At 39.6% G+C, this 19,806-nt stretch overlaps 2 long non-coding RNA genes across 4 annotated transcripts in view; one reads left to right on the top strand and one right to left on the bottom strand.

Annotated features, from left to right (window-relative positions):
• The window catches only part of LOC148225147 (uncharacterized), a 33,165-nt gene extending 14,862 nt beyond the window's left edge, over positions 1–18,303 (bottom strand). For 2 of the 3 annotated variants that reach the window (XR_015803243.1, XR_015803262.1), the window contains exons 1-2: positions 7,399–7,537; positions 178–416 (exon numbers count right to left, since the gene is read on the bottom strand). This is a non-coding gene — a long non-coding RNA (uncharacterized LOC148225147). Of the gene's footprint in view, positions 1–177; positions 417–7,398; positions 7,538–17,071; positions 17,220–18,164 lie in introns of those variants that run through there. The other variant, XR_015803251.1, reaches the window with a different exon arrangement.
• LOC148225148 (uncharacterized) lies at positions 7,627–11,048 on the top strand. The gene is made up of 2 exons (XR_015803242.1): positions 7,627–7,915; positions 8,636–11,048. It is a non-coding gene; the product is annotated as an uncharacterized LOC148225148 (long non-coding RNA).
• Positions 18,304–19,806: the final 1,503 nt, after the last annotated feature.

Genomic DNA, 19,806 nt, shown 5'->3' with positions numbered 1-19,806 from the left:
AAAGCACTTAAAACCTATTCTACTCACTTATTTACTTGCTTGCTTATACTAAAACTTAAACTTACACCTCTACTTTATGTGTGAATGGTTTAACACACTTTCATCTATTCCAAGGCTTTAATTTAATCTTTGCGCTCTGATTTCTCTCTGAAGAATACAGAGACACTCCTGACTTACCGACTCTAACCCAGCCGGGAGGGTGCGAGTGAGCGCTGCTCCAGCCTGGGCTTCCACAGCCACGACTTTCCAGCCGTGCTGGGAAAGTTCTCGTCATGCCCCGGGACTCTGCCGTCCTCCGGCTGCTTCCAGCGCCCACAGCCGAGGTCCTTTTTTGTCTCAGGCCATCTGAAGGGCGCCCTCTTCTGTCCAGCACCCAAACTGCAGCACCGCAGCGATTCCCCCGATGTGTCTCGAGCCTACGAAGGAAAACTGCAGTACTGAGCTTTTTTCTGTAAGATTAGTAAATACCACGACCCAGCCTGCCCCATGGTGGATGGAAGATTGTTCTGCATATGTTAATTGAAGACAACAGGAAAATAAATGCAAATGACAGGAAAAGTAGGAAAGTTTAAAAAGGGTAGGATTGATACAACTATTTTTCCAGTGGAAATATAGACAGCTGAACTATAAGAACTACAATGAATGTTTTTGACTGCATAATTCTCTGATGAGATGTCCTTGCCGACTAAATGCAAGAAATTTCCTGGGGGTTGGGGAGCGGGGGGGTTGGGTTTCAAACTCCAAACTTTTATTCGAGAAGTCCAGGACTAGGAATTGCCACACCTACTTCCAAAACAGGTTATTTTGCTTGGTTTTGTCAAAATTTTGGAGAGGAATTGTCTTTCATAGCCATCCCCACAGTGATGTATTTATTTAATTAAAACAATCAAAATGTTTAATTTAAGTTACTTCATTTCCAGGTGATTTTTAAGTGGCTATCCTAAGGGAACAAGGCTTCTGTGGCTACTTTATATCTCCACTGACTCCTGGTAATGATGGAAACCACTGGCCCATTTCAGCCCAACCGGGCAGATGGACAGAGATCTCAAATGCAGTAAGTTCTGGCAAATTTTCTGATAATCAGCAGCTGGATAGAAGAGTCAAATAACAAGGAGCACCTTAATTAGTGCCCCCACTCAGCACGAGTCCAGAGTCTGGCTAGTTCCCAATCAGCCAAGCCATGTGTGATCCGTGTCCCCAGTGACTGCAAAGGGAGAGGAGAGAGAATGAAGGGGAGGTGAGAGGAGATATGGAGGAGGACGAAGGTTCATGACCACATGGATGGGAAATGCAAATCACCAGGAAAGGAGATTCCATTAGCTCAGCCAACAGATGAACTTCTTTTCTCACTCCCTTATGCCTCATAATGTTATTTGGATTGACTTTGGCAGCAGGTAACTAGAAGATCAAAATGCTGTCTGTCCATCTGTTCTGTCAATTACTGTAATTTCTTCCCCTATGTGTTGTTTATATCATGTTTAGATGTCATTTAGAGATTTTTTTATCAATAAACATGGCAATAACTACCAGGGCATACAGATCTGTGACGATGTAAAGGGGGAAAATAAAAGCTAAAAGGATGTGTTTGGTAATGTTCAATGAATTAAGAGATAGCTTTTCTAAGCACAGGGGTTTTATGAATTGCTTGAGTGCTGTATAATAACAGTTGCTAGGAGGAAAAAAATATTTCGTTTTTATCAACTTCGGTATTTTTCAGCTTTTAGGAGGGAATAAACCTAGAGAGCATCAGTTGAATATTTTTCACTGATCACGTCACGCCAGTTTCAAATCTTTTCTTGGAAAACAAGGTGACCTTTACCTTCATGTCACATATAATGCACCAAGGCAGCCAAGTTCATTTTACAGACTTTACTGTAATTTCAAGATTTCATAACATAACTCTAGATAATAAGAGACAAGCTGCCTATATTAAAAAGAGATGCACCGACATGCAAATGCATAATCAAGCACTGACCTTACTGAATTTTTATAATATTTCATTGCTACATCCTATGTTATTTTAGATCAGGTCTAAAATACTATACTCCTTGGATAGGATATGAAACAGGACATGTCTCTTTTGATCCTGCAATTTTTCATTTTATTACAGACACCTAATCATACGGTTAAAGTCAGATTTCTTGGGAGGATAAAGAAAAGTTCCCTATGTTTTCCACAATTACAGGAATTTAAACATTTCCATTAAATATTTTCCTTTGCACAATTTTTCTTCATAGTAGTAGTTAAAAAGAAATAATTTTAAATAATTTCAGAATCGGAAATTCTACCCTTATGCTTATAAAGAACATTTCCGCAATGTGAAAATGTTCTTTCTAAATGTTAAAGACAGAAATTGGTAAAAATGTCTATTGTAGCTAAAGAATAGCAAAGATAAGTCTCCTTGCTGCCAGAGTTTATAGGCACCAACCAGCCTTGGATGAAGTTAAATGATGCACTAAACTGTGTGTTTAGCACCTGAGGGGCGCTGGAGGGGGCCAAGGTGAATGTTCCTCCCTTGGCTAATGCGCTTCTGCACACACAGGGTACTGAACTCCAGGAGGCAGACTGGGAAAGTTTGGCTGACCTTAATGAACGGAATAAGAAAATGGAATGAAACGTTGTAGTGCAAATGCTCTGTCATGCTGCTGGGAACCAACGAGAACAATCTTCACGATGAGCTGCGCTGGAAATACAAGGAAAAAAAAAGACAATCACAGAAAACCGTCAGCCACTCCAACTATGAGGCAAAATGTGCATAGCTGTGGAAAACGCAAATATCATAAAGAATGTAAAAGAGAGGTGTTTCTGGTAAATACCCGAATACTGCTATTTTTAAAATGATGAATTCTCATTTCAAATGCTGTGTACCCTCTGTGCACTCTTCAGCAGAGATGAATTCACACTGGACCACAGCTACTTGGTTGACAAAAAGAAGTGCAGACACCCTCTCTGACATGTGACTGAAAGAGTGCAGGTGACCTTTGTCTGCAAAAATAAAGGGAAAATGACTATACAGAAATCAGCTAGTAAATGACATTTTGGAGAAAGAGACCCAGTCTAAAGGACAATGGTTTTTATATGAAATGTAAAATGGTATAAATGGATTACGAGTACATTTAACCTAGCAATCAGAAAAATACTTTTAATCTCTGGGGGCTCTGAACAGCTTTTCATTGGGAGTAAAGGCAACAAAAAATAATTTCAAGATAAAGAATAATAAATCTGCAAATCACGGGATAATATATGTGGTGTGATCTGCATTAGGTATAGACTAATGTCTGGTCTATGTACCATGTAATATGTGGAAAATCATTCCATGAAAAGCCAATGTCGGCAAAGGAGACAGAGGAATCCTGCAACTTTATTCGAATAAAAGGAGTGTCCACTGGGAGTCCCCCATGGGGCTTCTTTCTCGAGGTTTTGGAGGACCCAGCAGTCTCCTTTTATCCTGAACTCCCGCCCACATGTTGTCCTTTCCTTTCCCTACTGGCTTAGGTAGTAGAAAGGTACAGCTTACCCGAATCACCTGTCACATACTGCCCTCTTGAAGATGTCATATTTCTCCAAAATTTGGAAATCCAGCCTATGTGGGTCCTGCAATAGACTTTGTGCTGACCCGTTTGACTATTACCCTAAAGTTCGGGAGTCACACTGGCTGGGCTCCGTAACAAGTTTGTGTGTGTTGAGGTTGGTAAAGACATTATCACCCATTTCAAAGACATTATCACCCATTTCTCCTAAAGACTCTTACTCATGGAATTGTTTGTAAAGGCATTAGCACCCATCTTTCCTATCAGTATCAGCATGCAAAGAAAAACAGAAGCTGTGACTAGTAGAAGAGTGCTGTAAAAAGCTCTGAAACATATTTTGGAAATCCAGGTATCACCACAATGTTTTAATTATGATACTGCTGCTTATTCTAGTCGAAATCTCTGGGCAACTCAGTCTTATGTCAGATATATTCACTTCCAAACTGAAAGACTGAGTTACCTCCGAGCTATCAAAGTCCCTCTTTTCTTGGCACTCCTCCTGTCTTGCACTTCTTAAATTTTAATTTACTTAGTTTCTGGACATGCTATCTTCAGTTTTAAGTTTTCTTGTGAAAGGCTGGTGTTTCTCTGTGATCTTATTTTACCTCCAGATTTTTTTTACTTCAGAAATTTTTGGAATAATTCCTCATAACTTTGCATATTTGTCACTATCAGTATGGCTTAGTGGAACCATTTAGACTCTTCTATGTAAAATTATGGGCTAGATTTGTGCAGAATTGTAAAGCAGAGATTCAAAGGTTTTTCCTTTAGTGCCACTTCTCTAATTGCTCCAAGGACAACTTCATAATATCTGCAATTCCAGTAGACAATAATATCTGCAATTCCAGTAGGCAATAGCACGGAAGGAAAAGCCTCAGCAGCTTTGTTTTTCAAAACCTGCCATGTACTGTAAGCAGTGATGACTTCAGTTACAGAATATCAAAAGACACACACAGCGTTTCCCTTCATTAAACAAGCATTTGGTTTTAAAGCATGTATTGGCTGCCAACTACAAATATACTGTTTTCTAGACCAAAAAATCTCTGTGAGGCACAAAATCATTGACGGTGATTGTCATCACAGCACTGCACACACATATTCTTTCAGGATACTTTAAACAGGTGCAGCCAAATGCATAACCGGGCAGCAGAAGAGGACCAGCTTGGCAAGAAAAATTAAGCTGTCTGAGCTCCGTGCTGCTGCCGCTGGGATATTTGCAATACCTGTGCATATACACGGCTAAGTAGGTGATTGATGAAACCACTGCACTGCGGTGTGCAGCATAAATATATCTGCAGATTTGGGAGAAGAAAAGGGAGTAGATGGTGATGCTGAAAATGACTCACTGGGTTTCAGGCAAGCAGCTGGGATGCTGACTTAGCACAAGAGTTGAAGAACAGAATGGAGGTTATCCATCCTGCACCATCCCTGCAGGAGGACAGGCAGTGAGCTCTGGGACTGAGGAAGAAAAAGTAAGGAAAATCGGGATTTTAAGGTGAGACAAAACTGCTGAGGTCTCTGTTGCCCGACGGTTATCAACTCTCTTTGAAACAAGGATAGAAATGGCCAATCTAATGGATGATTACCATTCTGCTAACAAAGAAAATGGGTTCAAGATTGTCAGCTTGAGTGAGCAGAAGTTTCTACAATTAGCAAAGAAGTTACTGCTTTGCTGATGGCCTCTGTAGATATCAGCAATGGCATTTGTTTTTATTCAATATGCATGGATAAAGCCAGACAATGGAACATTTTAAAAAAGTAAAATATCTTCAATACAAAAGAAAAAGGTATTTTACAATGTTTAAAATGCCAGGATTGTCTGTGATGCCTTATTTCAACTTGTTGTGTGTATCCTTTTCACTGTTAATTTGTGTATCAGTCAACATCAGGGCTGGTTGTTCTGGGACACTTGGGATGTGGAAGGTTTGAAATTGCGAACCTGAGGTGACACCGTTGAGATTTCTGAAAGGTGTAAGATTGTTTCCATAGTTAGGGTACAAACTGATCCTCAAAAGCAAGCTGACTGACAGACTGATGTACACTCAGTGAAAACAGAGGGCTGAATTAACAACCAAAATATTAAAAATTATATCACAGTGCACACACCTTAGATGGCTTAAGGCAATTGCTGTTACAACATGAGCAAAGCTTTGTGTAATTTTTGTGCAACTTTGCAATACTTGTAATGTTCTTTCAACAATATTTGCAAGCTTAAGACAACTAAAGGTACTAAAGAATTACAAAATATTGTTATAACATTAGGCTGAGTTACAGCAACACAAACATCTTTTAGGACACATCCATTAGGATGAGAAATGGATTATAGAGTTTTAGGTTATCCAGTTATGCCAAGAGTTATAATTATACAAATTATATTTCCTTGAACAAAGCAGAGATCCATCTTTGATTGCCCAAGCAAAAGAGAGTAGCAGGTCAGTTGGGATATAGTAAACAATTATCTATTTGTAGTATGACTAGCTTCAGGAATTTTCAGTACTATAAGAGATTAATAAGAATTATTTACATTTTCAGGTGTGCTGCAGTTTGGCTATATTGTCTGATATTACTCTACACTTTAAGATAGATGTTACAGATTTATTCTCATACTATATTTTAAAATCTTCCTGCTTTGACTGCTGGAACTCTGAACCAATGCTGAAATTTCAATCTTTTTTGCAAAAGACAATACTTTTACTATATATTTGCACTACGAAACAGTGGTGCTTTCCTGTGATGCCTTTAGTTTTAAGTTTTCCTATTCTCCTTGGATGTGCTTTTCTGATGTGCTAGGGTGATGAAGACAAAACAATCCTACTCTAGTTATGAACTCAAGGACAGTTTCTCCAAACTTCAGGCCCTAAGCAAAAACTACATGGAAAGGTGGAGGGTGGGTTCATGCAAATTAACCAGAACCTATAAAGTGGAAGATTTTGTGACCAACTCCCTCCTTTGCTTCCATCTTGGAGCCATCCAGGCAGGGGCCACGACTGACTGTGGCACTTATATTGCTGGGGTGTGGCTTTTGTAGGCCTTTGTAGGCCTCACAATAAATACCCATTTTATTCTCCTTAACTCTGTGTGTAGCCTCTCTTCCAGCTCCTCAAGGCATCACAGCTGGCACTCCAGATGGGACAGGGAAGGCACCTGGAAAACCCCCTGGAGTGAAGTTCTGCCAGCAGCCCCGGAAAGGCCCAGCAGAGATCCAGAGGTATCAGAGCCAAGACAGAGGCATGTGAGTGACCGAATAAAAGGGTATTCTGTTTAGCATCTGGGTTAGGTGCTAGGAGGGTTTGTGGATTATAGTTTTGTAAATTGTAAATTTGTTTGGGGAACCTTTGAGTTCCAAGTGGAATTGTTTTGCTCTTTATCCCTCTTCTTAAAGAGCAGGTTTAAACTGCAGCATCTGGAGCCAGAAGGTGGCGTAGCATTTGCGCTGTGACTCTGAGAGTTGTGAGTTCTACCCCGAGTCTCTGTTTGTGTCTCTTACTCTTTATTTTGGGCATCAGAATGGGTTGTGTATTTTCTGGTGAACATGATAATGGTAGTATTCCGAGAGATAGCCCCTTGGGGTTAATATTGAAAAAGTGGGCGAATCTAATCGGGGAAGAGTCTATACTTTCAAAACCTAAACTTACCAGACTCTCAGAGAAAATCTGGCCAACATATGAACTAGATAATGGAGAAACGTGGCCTAAAGTTGGGAGTTTAGATCGAAAATTAATATCAAGTTTAATATCCCGAATACGCGGAGATAGGTTCTTTGAAGAATTAGAGTATGCCCGACTTTTTATGGTATTAGCATGTGAGCAGGACCAAGATAAAAAGAAAGAACATATATTAGTCTTAAAAGATAAAAAGAAAGCGCTACCTTTCAGTAGTATATATAAAAACCCAGAGGAGGCGGAGACAGATCTGGTTGCTCCTGCCATGAGGACAGGCTCGCTCCGGGCCGCGCTGGGCGGGGGCTCGGGCCGGGCCGCAGGTTCAGGCCAGGGCACGGCCCCTCCTCCGGCACTGCCGCAAAGGGGGGCCAGGGGAGCCACAGCTCAGGCGGGGCCCCGGTCAGTGAAGGAGGAGGAGGAAGGCGGGCCGGGGCAGCAATGGACACTGCCCCCGCCGCCACCTCCGGCAGCAGGCCGAGGGGAGAGGAAGGGGGGAGGAGATAGCCGGTGTGTGCAGCCTCCGGCACCCTCCCGAGGGGAGAGGCTGGGGGGCAGGGCCTTTTACAGGGAAGGCGGAGAGGGAACCTCCCATGGGGGGAGCGGTGCCCCCTCCGTTCTCAGGCCTGTGAGGTGCCACGGCAACGCCGGAGGTCAAGAAGCTGCCTCGGAAGGTGACATCACCAAAGATCGCAGACACACAGCCCGGCAGTGGAATCGCAACAGGTGTTGTATGATGCTTTCTAGGACTGGGACCAGCCGAGATCGACTCTTGGCTACTATGGAGACAGACAGCTCTTACTCAAATGAGTCGGAGGAGGAAGAGGAGGATGAGGAAATGGACGAGATTATTGCTGCCTTAAACAGACGGAGAAGGGGAAAGATAGCAAAAAAGGTCCTGAGAGAGCGTAGCCCAATTGCTCACCGCACTAGATCAAAAAGGGAGAGAGACAGAGAACCAGTTTTGCAAGCCCCTTTACGACAGGCAGTTGGTAATCAGGGGCCAGTATACGTGAAAGTACCATACTCCCTTATAGAGCTAGAACAGTGGAAAACTACTGTGGGAAAATATAAAGAGAACCCAAATAAAGTGGTAAAATTGGTGGAACAGGCTATTAACTCACAAAACCCTGACTGGGCAGACTTAAACTCCATGTTAGATACATTACTCGACCCCACTGAGAGACAGATGGTTAATAAAGCCATCACAACCTCCGTGGAGGGGAACATAGCCAGTGGATTGCTTCAAGATACTGTCACTCAGATATTTCCCCTTGAGAATCCTGGGTGGGATCCAAATATACCCAAACATATGGTGAGGCTAAAATGATATCAAAATCTTGTAGTATATGGGTTAAAACATGGAGTACCTAAAGCTATAAATTGGTCAAAGCTTTATGAGGTAAGACAAAATTATGACGAATCACCATCTGATTTTTTGAACAGGTTAAGAGAAACTGCCATCAAATATACTGACCTAGACCCTGAATCAGCTGATGGTAAAGCACATTTGGTTTTGTTGTTTATGGGTCAGGCTTCAAATGATATAAGAAGGAAGCTGCAGAAGATAGAGGGGGTCCGAGATATGGAGAGACTGCTAGAGGTTGCCTGGAAAGTGTTTCGAGATAGAGGTTCAACTGAAAGAGTTAAATCCCAACCCAGTAAGAAGGCAACTCAGGAAAAGTCACCCAGAAAAACCTCCCCTACGGAGAAGGACCAGTGTGCATACTGTAGAAAGTGGGGACATTGGAAAAAGGATTGTCCAGTGTTAAAAGAAAAATCCTCAGTTCCCCAACTCTCAGTAGTACAAACCTCAAGTGGCTCAGGCTCTGAGTGATGGCAACCAAGGGCTATTCCCCCAGCAGAGCCCTTGATTATAACTAAGCTGGGAAAAGTTGCCATCAAGTAATTCGTGTAGATTGTGAAGCAGCATATTCTATGTTAAATACCTTAGAAGGGAAACTGAGTCACGACACTGTACATGTTATTGGGGTAACTGGGGTAAGGAAAACTGTTTTTCTTCTGAACTTTGGTATTCAAATTGGAGAAACATCAATTCCTTTACATGCCTAACTCACCAAAACCATTGTCGGGGAGAAGGAGAATTGGAGGCTTGAAGCTTGTAACCAGACTGTGTTTGGTAACTTAAATATGTGTATTTGTAATGTAACTACAATTAGAGACCATGGTTTTTGTGTATAAACACAAACACTTGTAGAAGAAATGTCAGAGCATGCAAATCTGCAGCAGCTGCTGGAAAATGCCAAGGCCAAAGCTAAAAAGATCCTAATAACAGTACACCACGCTGGTAAAGTTATAAACAGGGAATAGAACAAATTAGGGGGGCAGGAGAACGCCACTGGTGGGAAGTTGCTTTTGGCTGGTTCCCCATGGCCACTGGCATTTTCAATGAGCTGCTGCACCCCATTGTAGTTACACTGTTAATGCAAATTTGTGTGCTTTGGTAGGCACTTGTTGCTGGATGAGGCAGGTGAAGCTCTGCTTTGATAACTAGGTGAAAGGAGCAGGGCTGGCCAAGACCCTCATGAAATAATCAGGGACAAGACTGGGTTGGCCTCTGTGTTTGCCACCAGGAAGATCTTATGGCTCCACTGTTGGCTGCAACCCAGTAGGTGTTGAGCGGTGGAGACACACCATGCCAGACCTTGATGAAAGGGATGACTTCTCTGTTACCAGAGGGCCATCCAGGAGGGGAGGACAGGCCAAACAGCCTGCAGTTGGTCTGAACCAACTTGCTCAAGTAAGGTCACCTAGAACAGATTGTCCAGAACTGCATTCAACTGGACTTTGACCATCTCCACAGATGGAGACTCCACAACCTCTCCGGGCAAATATGTTTCATTGTTTGATTGAAGCAAAAGTTAATATATGGTAGACCATGTAAAACCCCATATATTCCAGGTGAAATTAATTCACATGAAGAGAAAACGTGATTTATAGTGTTATTTAATGGCTCTAAGTTTCACTTTGCAGAAGTTCCAAAAGCTTCAGAGTTACATCGTGCTATCCAGACCCACAGGACTGGACACCCCTGCACATCCATTCCAGTCTGGAGACTGGGTCTATGTGAAGTGGTGGGACAGTGATCCTCTGCAAGCCAAGTGGAAAGGACAATTTAAAGTCCTGCTGACTACCTTCACTCTAGTCAAAGTTGCCGGCAGAGGACCCTGGATTCACTACTCCAGAATTAAGAAAGCTTCTGCTTCTGAACAATTGTAGCAACAAAGACTGGTGGAAATGATAATTTTTCTTCTGGGTCTAATTACTTTTTCTTTTATATAACATTTGGTAGTGTAAGATATTACTCTTGTTAGATGTTTATTATTATTAGGTTTATGTTTACGTTTATTATTAAGTATGTATTTACTAGTATGTATTTATCTAATATTAGGTATTTATTATTATTGGTCACTTATCTGTAATTAAATACTTGTTAGTAATATTTAGAATAGAGACTCGACAAGGTAAAGGCCTTGTCAAGCCTCTAAAGGGGGAAATGATGCCTTTAGTTTTAAGTTTTCCTATTCTCCTTGGATGTGCTTTTCTGATGTGCTAGGGTGATGAAGACAAAACAGTCCTACTCTAGTTAAGAACTCAAGGACAGTTTCTCCAAACTTCAGGCCCTAAGGAAAAACTACATGGAAAGGTGGAGGGTGGGTTCATGCAAATTAACCAGAACCTATAAAGTGGAAGATTTTGTGACCAACTCCCTCCTTTGCTTCCATCTTGGAGCCATCCAGGCAGGGGCCACGACTGACTGTGGCACTTATATTGCTGGGGTGTGGCTTTTGTAGGCCTTTGTAGGCCTCACAATAAATACCCATTTTATTCTCCTTAACTCTGTGTGTAGCCTCTCTTCCAGCTCCTCAAGGCACCGCCTGATACAACAGCAATAGAAGTAAACTAATAGATACCACCAGAAAAAGCAAAATACAGTAAATTGCTATTACTCTTAATCACTTACTAAATCTTAATTTAATCTGTTGGATTTTCTAAGAACTACAGAAATAGGGGTTTTTTTTTCAAGGAATTAAAAAATATTCAAGTATGCAGACTAGTAATTTTCAATGGAATTCAATTGGTATAAATTAGATGATTATCAGGCCAATAGATAAACATTTACCCTTGGTTTACTAACATAAATTCTTACAGTACTGCAAATAGAAATGATATCTGTATTTCAGAAGTGAAGAGAGAAGGAGCAAGCAATTTGCCCCAGCAATCAAACAAATTCTACATCAGAAGTACAGAAGCTCAGCTGCTGCAAAGAATTTGCAAAATGCAAGCATGGAGACATATATATATGAACATTCTACTCTGTGTAGGAGTATAGTAGCTATATTAATTCAGAACATCAGAAGCATTTTTAATCTCTGTTGGAATCCTTGCAGTAAATCATTACTGCAATAAGAATTAAATTTCTGTTTTAATTTATGTCAAAGAAATTGCTTGAAAGAGGACTCACTCCTACGGGTTGAAAAACATTGCATTAACAGTTGTTCCGATTATAATTATACATACGCTGTGCTTAAAACTTTGGTTGGTGAAGCTTTTTTTTAAATTTTGCTTTGAAACAAATTTTTAAGCAAACCACATGTGAGTTGGTGTCAAGAGTGAAGAGAAGCATTTTGCTTTTGAATACATGAGCAAATGAAGAAATACATATAATTCTTTCAAATGAAGTGACTTGCCAACATGCACAAATTTAAGGAAGTCAAAACATGCATGTCAGTACGAATAGCCAGGAAAAGCCTTGGAAGGGCTGAAAGAACCAAGAAGCAAATGAAAATTAGCACAGATGTAGAAAAATAAACCTGGGAATCAAGTGATACAACAATAAGCCATTTAGGAAAATAAGTAAGAGCCGTGGTGAGAAAGGTCACAGGAAAGAAAGCAACTGAAATGACAAAATTAAAATCTGTCTATTTTTATGTACTTTTCAACAGCCCCCAAGAGGCAAAACATAATTCCATGTTAATATAGAATATATTTTGGATTTAGCTCATTGTCAAAATGATTTATGAGACAAAGATCAGATACTAAGGGTGAATAAATGGTAAAGCAAGGTCTTATGGCATTAGAGGTAGAAAGGGATGTGTGGAGCTGCACAAGAAAATATTGCAGTGATGAATGAATGCAGATACATTCTGGTCTATTTTAGTATGCATTCAGTTTTATGATAAATACAAGTTTCAAAATGCAGCAAATTGTACACATAAAGGATAAGAAAGAAGCATCAGTGTATGAAGATTTTACATTTATCTGAAGAAGTAAACTGCAAATTCAACATTAAAATTCTGTGTATTTCACTAATATCACCATTTTCACTAATAAATATCACTATTTTCACTATTATCTCCATCAGGAAAAAAATGTCATGCTACACATTAAAATGCATATTTTAATGCTATTTTTATATCATATATAAACGAACTTCATTCTACTGCTTCCTAATTTTATGATCTCCCAATTAACAGACAACTCCTTCAGATCATGGACACACTCATCTGTGGGCAGTAATTTAGTAAATGGAAAATACCAAATAGCCACGTATTCCAAATACGTAATTATTTTAAACAGCTCTTATTTTAGATGGAGAGATTTGATTTACAGTATGGTTAACTACATATGCACAAAAGACAGGTCTGCCCAGCACTAAGGAGTATGATTGTCATGTTTACCAGTAGCCCGGGGACTGAATTGCCCATAGCAGTGCAGTTGCAGCAGCACAGACTTCTCCCTCATGGAGCAGAAGACATCTACTGCCCTGGTTTAAATCCATCCACCACCTAAGTACCTTGCAGTTGGTTGCTCACTTCCTGCTTCCCTCCCCTGGTGAGACAAAGTGGAGAATCAGAAGAAAAAAATTGTGGGTTGAGATAAGAACAGTTTAATAACTGAAATTAAATAGAATGAGGAGGATGATGAGGATGATGACAGTGATGAGGATGATGATAATGATCAAAAGGGAAATGAAAAAAAAAAAGAGAGGAATAAAACCCAAGACAGACAAGTGATGCACAATTCAATTGGTCACCACCTGTTGACTGATGCCCAGCCTGTCCCTGAGCAGCCATCAGCCTCTCACAGCCAACTCCCCCCGGTTTATACACTGACCACGATGTTGTGTGGAATGGAATATCCCCTTGGCCGGTTTGGATCAGCCGTTCTGGCCGTGCTCCCTTCCAGCTTCTTGTGCACCTCCACACTGGCAGAGCAGAGACACTGAAAAGTCCTTTGACTTAGACTAAGCACTACTTAACAACAAGTTAAGAACATCAGCGTCTTATCAGCATTATTCTCATCCTAAATCCAAAATACAGCTCTGTACCTGAGAGCAATGGGCAATTAATCTAGGAATGCTGACATCTTCTGCACTCACAAGTTTCTATGATCTCTAGATATGCCTTCAGAAAAACCCAAGGGACTCTAAGGGAGGTACTTGAGAAGACAAAGAAGAACTTGTGAGCAATGTGAGTGAAATGATAAAAAGTAGAACATGTAGTTCATGTTCTAAATGCTCCACTTATTCTAGCCTCTGAAGTTACCCATCAGACTTAACAGAACTTTTACATTTACAGTTTGCTTTTTAGGTGTGTAAATTCTGCTTGGAACAAAGCTTGTAACATTAAAGCTCTACTAAGTGATCCCTTAAGGATAACTTTGAAAAGAAGAGTCTGTAAAGAAACAGAAAGGATAAATTTACTCTGAGCTGAAAATACAAACTCACTATGTAGCCTGGTGTACAGTGTTAACTTCAAGTGGTGGAAGAGGGAAAAGAAAATCTCCAGGACAACTATATTTATGGACTGGGACTTGTGTTCAGAAGAACACACAGTAAAAAAATTTTAAGCCTTGAAGAATTGTCTACCTTTGAATTTCTAAGTAGAAAACCTTACAAAGATATAGAAATGCCTCCAAGAGTAGGAGGATGAAGTAGTTCCCTAATGAAAAATTGATATTGGTTAAATTGTTCAAAATTAATAATAATTTTAAAAAATCTTATGGTACATGTTAAATGAACCATTACAAGAGGGCAGTTAGTCTAATGTAATGGTCTGCCTTACAGTCAACACTACATATGACAAACAAATCTATAACCAACCTTATTTCACATTACACCAGGTACAAAGGTGGACATACACTTATTTTTAGGAGGCTTATTATCAAATTAAATAAAAGCCTTCTTTAAAGGAGTTTGGCAAAGTAAATAGAGAGAAATAACTAAGTATTTAATCTTTCCAAATATAGTACAGCATGAAGACTCATTATGAAAAGGGCACAATTAGTTCCTTTCTTTAAATTTAAATATAAAAGGAAGGTATTATATTTGGAAAGGAACTGTATAAATTTCAGAGTAAAGCTCAGAAAAATAAAGGCAAGTGATTCAACTGATGTTATGTAAAAGAAGCAAGGACAGTAAGGTCATCTAGGAGACAAAAACATTCCTAGACATGTCCCAGCAATTTGCTGATAAGATGAATGTTCTTACTTGTTAATAATTTCACTCAGGATTATTTGTTCACAGAAGTACAACAACTAACTTGTTTTTCTTTTAATTATATGGGTCTTGCTATTTTACACTGTTTGGCTCTGTAGTGTCCTATTCTTTCAACCACTGTTTAGATGAAGTTTCCTTCTATTTCCGATGTATTCACATAAACACAGACTCACAGAATGGTGGAGGTTGGAAAGGATGGCTTGAGGTCATCTGGTCCATCCTCCATGCTCAAAAAGAGCCACCTAGCAGAAGTCACCCTGGGCCATATCCAGACGGCTTTTGAATATGTGTCTCCAAGAAGGAAGACTCCACAATGTCTCTGGGCAACCTGTGCCAGTGCTCAGTCACCCACACAGTAAAAACGTGTTTCCTGATATTCAGAAAGAAAAGACTTTTCTCCCCAAGCAGCAGCAGGAATAACATGTGATGAACTGACCATAAACCCCACTCCCTGCACTGCTGAGGGGGAGGAGGTAGAGCTGGGAAGGAGGGAAAGGGAGGCAAGGTGCTTCTAAGATTTATTTTACTCCTTGTTATCCTGCCCTGATTTTGTTAATAATAAATTCAATTAACATGCCTAAGTTGAATCTGGTTTGCCCATGATGGTACTTAGTGAGTGATCTCTCCCCATCCATAACTCATGAACCTTCACTATATTTTCTGTTCCATGTCCTCTTGCAGAGGGCAGTGATAGAGAGGCTTTGGTGGGTGCCTGACATCCAGCCAGCATCAATCCACCATGGGGATGCCTGGAGTTGTTTCTCCCCAGGTGAAGAACTTTGCAGTTATCCTCATTGAACTTCATGAGGCTTCTACCATTTCTTCCTCATATAAGTCACCATATTGGAATTCCTTGACAGCTGTAATCTACCTGATGCTGTTGAACAGCTGAGTACAGAGGTAATCTCACAAGTTTATTTCACCATCTAATGCATTTGAAAAAATAAAGAAAGTAACGGTTATAAAAATGTTACAAATGACATGATCATAAAAAATGCTTAGCATAATCCTTTTTCAAATCCATATAAACCAGAATTAATCCTCAAGAAGTAACAATAAATCATTGTTTCTTAAAGAGATTAAATTTAGGGCTCAGAGAACATGGCTAGGGCAAAAAGGCAACCATACTGAAACTATAAAAGAATCTGCTAAATTTCAGCCCTACGTTTATTTACCAAAACCCAATTACTCCTTCATGCTGATAATAATAATTACATTTATGTACAGCTTATATTTTCCACAAATGAAAGAATAAAAATACAAGATAAAACAAAACTGAAAAGTAGGTGTTACATTTTGACAAATATTTCAAGCTAAATCCTGGTCTAGTGAAGTCAGTATTAAAACTTAACACAGACTTCTACTAAATTAGGACATCTGGTTTCATGTCCCTGCAATGGGCAAATGGGCTCTGAAATCATGCAATCTTGGTGAAAATGGTAAAGTTATAAAAGTACAATATGCAAAGTACATTTGGCACACAGAAGATAAAACTTTCAGCTATTATTTCACAGAAATGTTGGGGTAGATGAGGCCTTGGGTAGCCACACAGTCTGAACCTGACCATTTGTTCCATACTCCTATATTTGTCTCCATCTTTTTAGAGTCATGCAAAATGCCAACACAGCATTCCAGCTGAGGTCTCACTAGTGTTGAGCATACCAGAATAATTTGTTTCATTATTTCATTCATGACCTCCCTGCAAGTATTTCCCAAAATGACGATATTTCACTCTTTTGTGCCACTGCTGTATCACTGTCTTATCTTGCTATCCAGCATAAGCTCTGGGTTCCCTCTGCTGTATAACTGACAGATGGTCATTCCTTGTTTTGTTTCTGTGTATCTGAGTTCTGATTTCTTTAGCCTTGATTTTCCAGATCTATTATGTGAATTCATCCTGCTGATTGTGGACCATGATTCCAATTTGTTAAGATAGTTCTGCCCTTCACAGTACTTGCCCTCTCTCTCAGCTTGGTCTTACACATAAATTTTGTAAGCACATTCTTCTCTCTACTATCCAAGTGTTTAATTATAATATGAAATAGAAATGACCTTAGGACAAACTCTGCTGGAACCTAACTTAAAATTCCCTCTCAGTTTGAAATAAAACACTGGTAACTCAACTTTAAGAGTCATTTTTACTCTGTCTCTACACTCTACTCCACTGTTTGCTTGCAGTATAGAACAATGTCAAACCCATTTCTAAGAGCAAGATCAACAAGACCTTTGGCCATGAAACCAATTATTCCCTTACAGTGTAGCTCTTGATGCCTCTTTTAGTCTCTTGTCCTAATGAAAGTACCCTGGAGGTTCACAGGCTGAGAGCAGGAAGGAAATGCTGTGTCTCAGACTCTTCTTACCCATCACTGAGGCCTTCAGCACACTGCTCTTCTCCTCCAGACTGTAGTAAAGTGTGCCTAGAGAGCTCAGAGGAGAAATCCCGCTCTACAATCCTACTCTTCTGCCTCTTCCCTGTTCCATTACCCAGATCTGCAGCGTGGAAGATATCTAGAGAAGAGAGAAGGCATTGCAGATGGGGACATTGCAAAAAAAAAAACCAAAAAAAACCCCTGCCTATAACAGTTAGGAACCAGTCTAGGAAAACATTGGATTATATTCTCAAATTTTTAACATCTTCCACTCTAAATTTCCTTTAATTGGTTCTGCCTCCCTTAGAGCTAAATTTTAAAATGAAGGAGAAAAAGAAAACAGCTAGGTCAGTTTTAAAAAATTTGTTCTAAAAGTCCATATATTCATATCAAAATGGCATTGTTTAGTCCCTAAAATGCAATATAAATTGTTAACAAATACATTGAGAATGTATTGCAGGAAATGGCAAGAGTTTAACTTCAATCTCAATACCACGAAAAATCAAATGAGTCAATTATACCTATCACCTATTTTTCTCCCTTTCAGTTGAACACAAAACAAGGAACAAGTGGCAGAGATGAGAAAATATAATAGCCTACAGCATCCAGGTTTGAACAGTTACTTGTTTGTCAAGATATTGAAAGCCCTGGTTTTACTTTCTTTCTACTTTTCTTCCTTGCTGCTAAATTATATGTGGATTTGGGGCATTTACAAAAGTTTGATATTTAAAGGCATTCGAGGGGAAAAAAAGGTGTTTTTTTCAGGATTGGAGCTGGTCAGAAGCTGTGAGGTTTCACGAAATACCAGAGCTAAAAGGGGTGAGATCTGCATAACAACTGTTTATATCAATGCTGACATCAGCTAGCACTCTCAGAGCTATGAGTGCTGAAAATAATTTGGGCCCATTGATGCAAACACCACCTTTTAAACAAAGATTTTGGTGTCTGAATCACTGCATTAAAGGTGATCTGTAACCAACACAATAGAATTTCTTTTTAAAAAAATCCCTAAAGCCACATGCTACAAAATTAGAAAACACATCTTTTGGGTGAATGGAATGTTTACTTTTAAAACAACACTTACCCTCTTAAGAATAATACAAAAGAAGAGAAAGAAGTCTTGAACCTTTTCCTTCAGGGATTTCTTAGACATTGTTTTACTCAAGGCCAAGTAGAAAGCGTTCTGCATACTCCTGGCCCCTATGAAGAAAAGGATGTTGTGTAATTCGTAGGCTCCAAAGGACTTCTCAAAGATAGGAGACAAAGAACATGTGTTTCACCCATATTTTTCTTTTGATATAGAGAAGGAAATATTCAAAACCCGAAATCCACCAAAGCTGTTGGTATAAATTTGCTATATGGGTTAAAATCCCTTGTGAATTCCTTTCAGTTAAAAGACTTGAAGTTTATACTTATATGCATGTATATGGTATGAGTTTGTGTGACATTTTCTTTTTTAAAACAAATGTTTAAATAAAACAGATGTTCACTTTGTTTCCCTTTATAGTGCTGGGTAAAAACACTGAAGTTGTTCCAATATATGGTCATAATATTTTCTCTTTCTTTTGGCAGACATCAGAAGCCTTTAACTTCATTCAAATTCAAATGAGCAGTGCTGCAGTGGCAGTGAAGGTCTGATCTCATCTTCTGTCTAAAGTGATGTAAATTTACATGTCCAGGACAGAAGTTGTCCCATCTTGTGTTACTATTCTCACCCTCCACCCTTGTCGTTAGGCCCAGGAAAGGATCATTCTGCTGGATTTAGTAATTAGGAGGTCAAGAAATGCCTTTCTGTGTTCAGATAATGGCTCACGTTATCCCCAAACTCTGACAATTGCAGTAGCAGATGCTACAGAGTGAGAACAGTTTCTGTTCAGGATGAACGTTGACACAAATTTTAACAACAGAGGACAGGATCCAGGACAATGCCAGATACCATTGCTTTTGAAAATGATCAATTTTATGATACTTTTTAGAAAATAAAACTATTTTCATTTCTCTCAAAGCAGACATAGCATGTTGAGTGTTAAAATGGACAGGAAGATCTCTCTCCTGTTTGCTCCACTGCTCTACATTACCTTTTTGCCTTCTGGTAACACGTCCCTAATTCTGTGACCGTTCCTGTTGAAAGTATTTGGACACACATTAACCATTATAACATAATTTAGCTTTTCGAATCTGAAAGATGCAATTACAGACGTGGACTAGTATTCACCTCCTGAGCACAATTTCTTGGTTCCCAAGACCTCTGTGGGCTTCCTGTTTGTTTTCATCATTTGATCTTTCCTATTCATTGCGTTAACGAATGTAATTAAGCGATACATACAAATACCAACTATAATAGCTGGGGGCGGCGGGAGGGGGGGGGGGGGGTGGGAAGCCAAGCAGGAAATAAAATTACTTATTACAGCATCTCACTGGCATGGCAAATGTTTCATGTTTAATCTTCAATTCTTTCTCTAAATACCTCTTATTTGTACCACATTTTCTTTCTATGCTACTCCCTAATATTGCTTATTCCTAATCCTCAACCCAACTTGAAAATTTCAATATTGGCTATAGCTTGTGACACCATTATGAAATCACAAAGCACTGCTTATATTTTTATTACTATTTTTGACACATTCCATGTGTTCTTGACAACCATACAGTTGCTACCTCAGTGACAAACTCTCTGCCCCACCAGAAAACTGAATCAGAGAGCAGACTTTAGAAAAACTTTTTAC

Source organism: Sturnus vulgaris, chromosome 1 (genome assembly GCF_052056855.1).
Source record: "Sturnus vulgaris isolate bStuVul1 chromosome 1, bStuVul1.hap1, whole genome shotgun sequence".
Taxonomy (NCBI): domain Eukaryota; kingdom Metazoa; phylum Chordata; class Aves; order Passeriformes; family Sturnidae; genus Sturnus; species Sturnus vulgaris.
The sequence above is the reverse complement of the archived record's forward strand: the minus strand, read 5'-3'. Positions and strand labels throughout refer to the sequence as shown.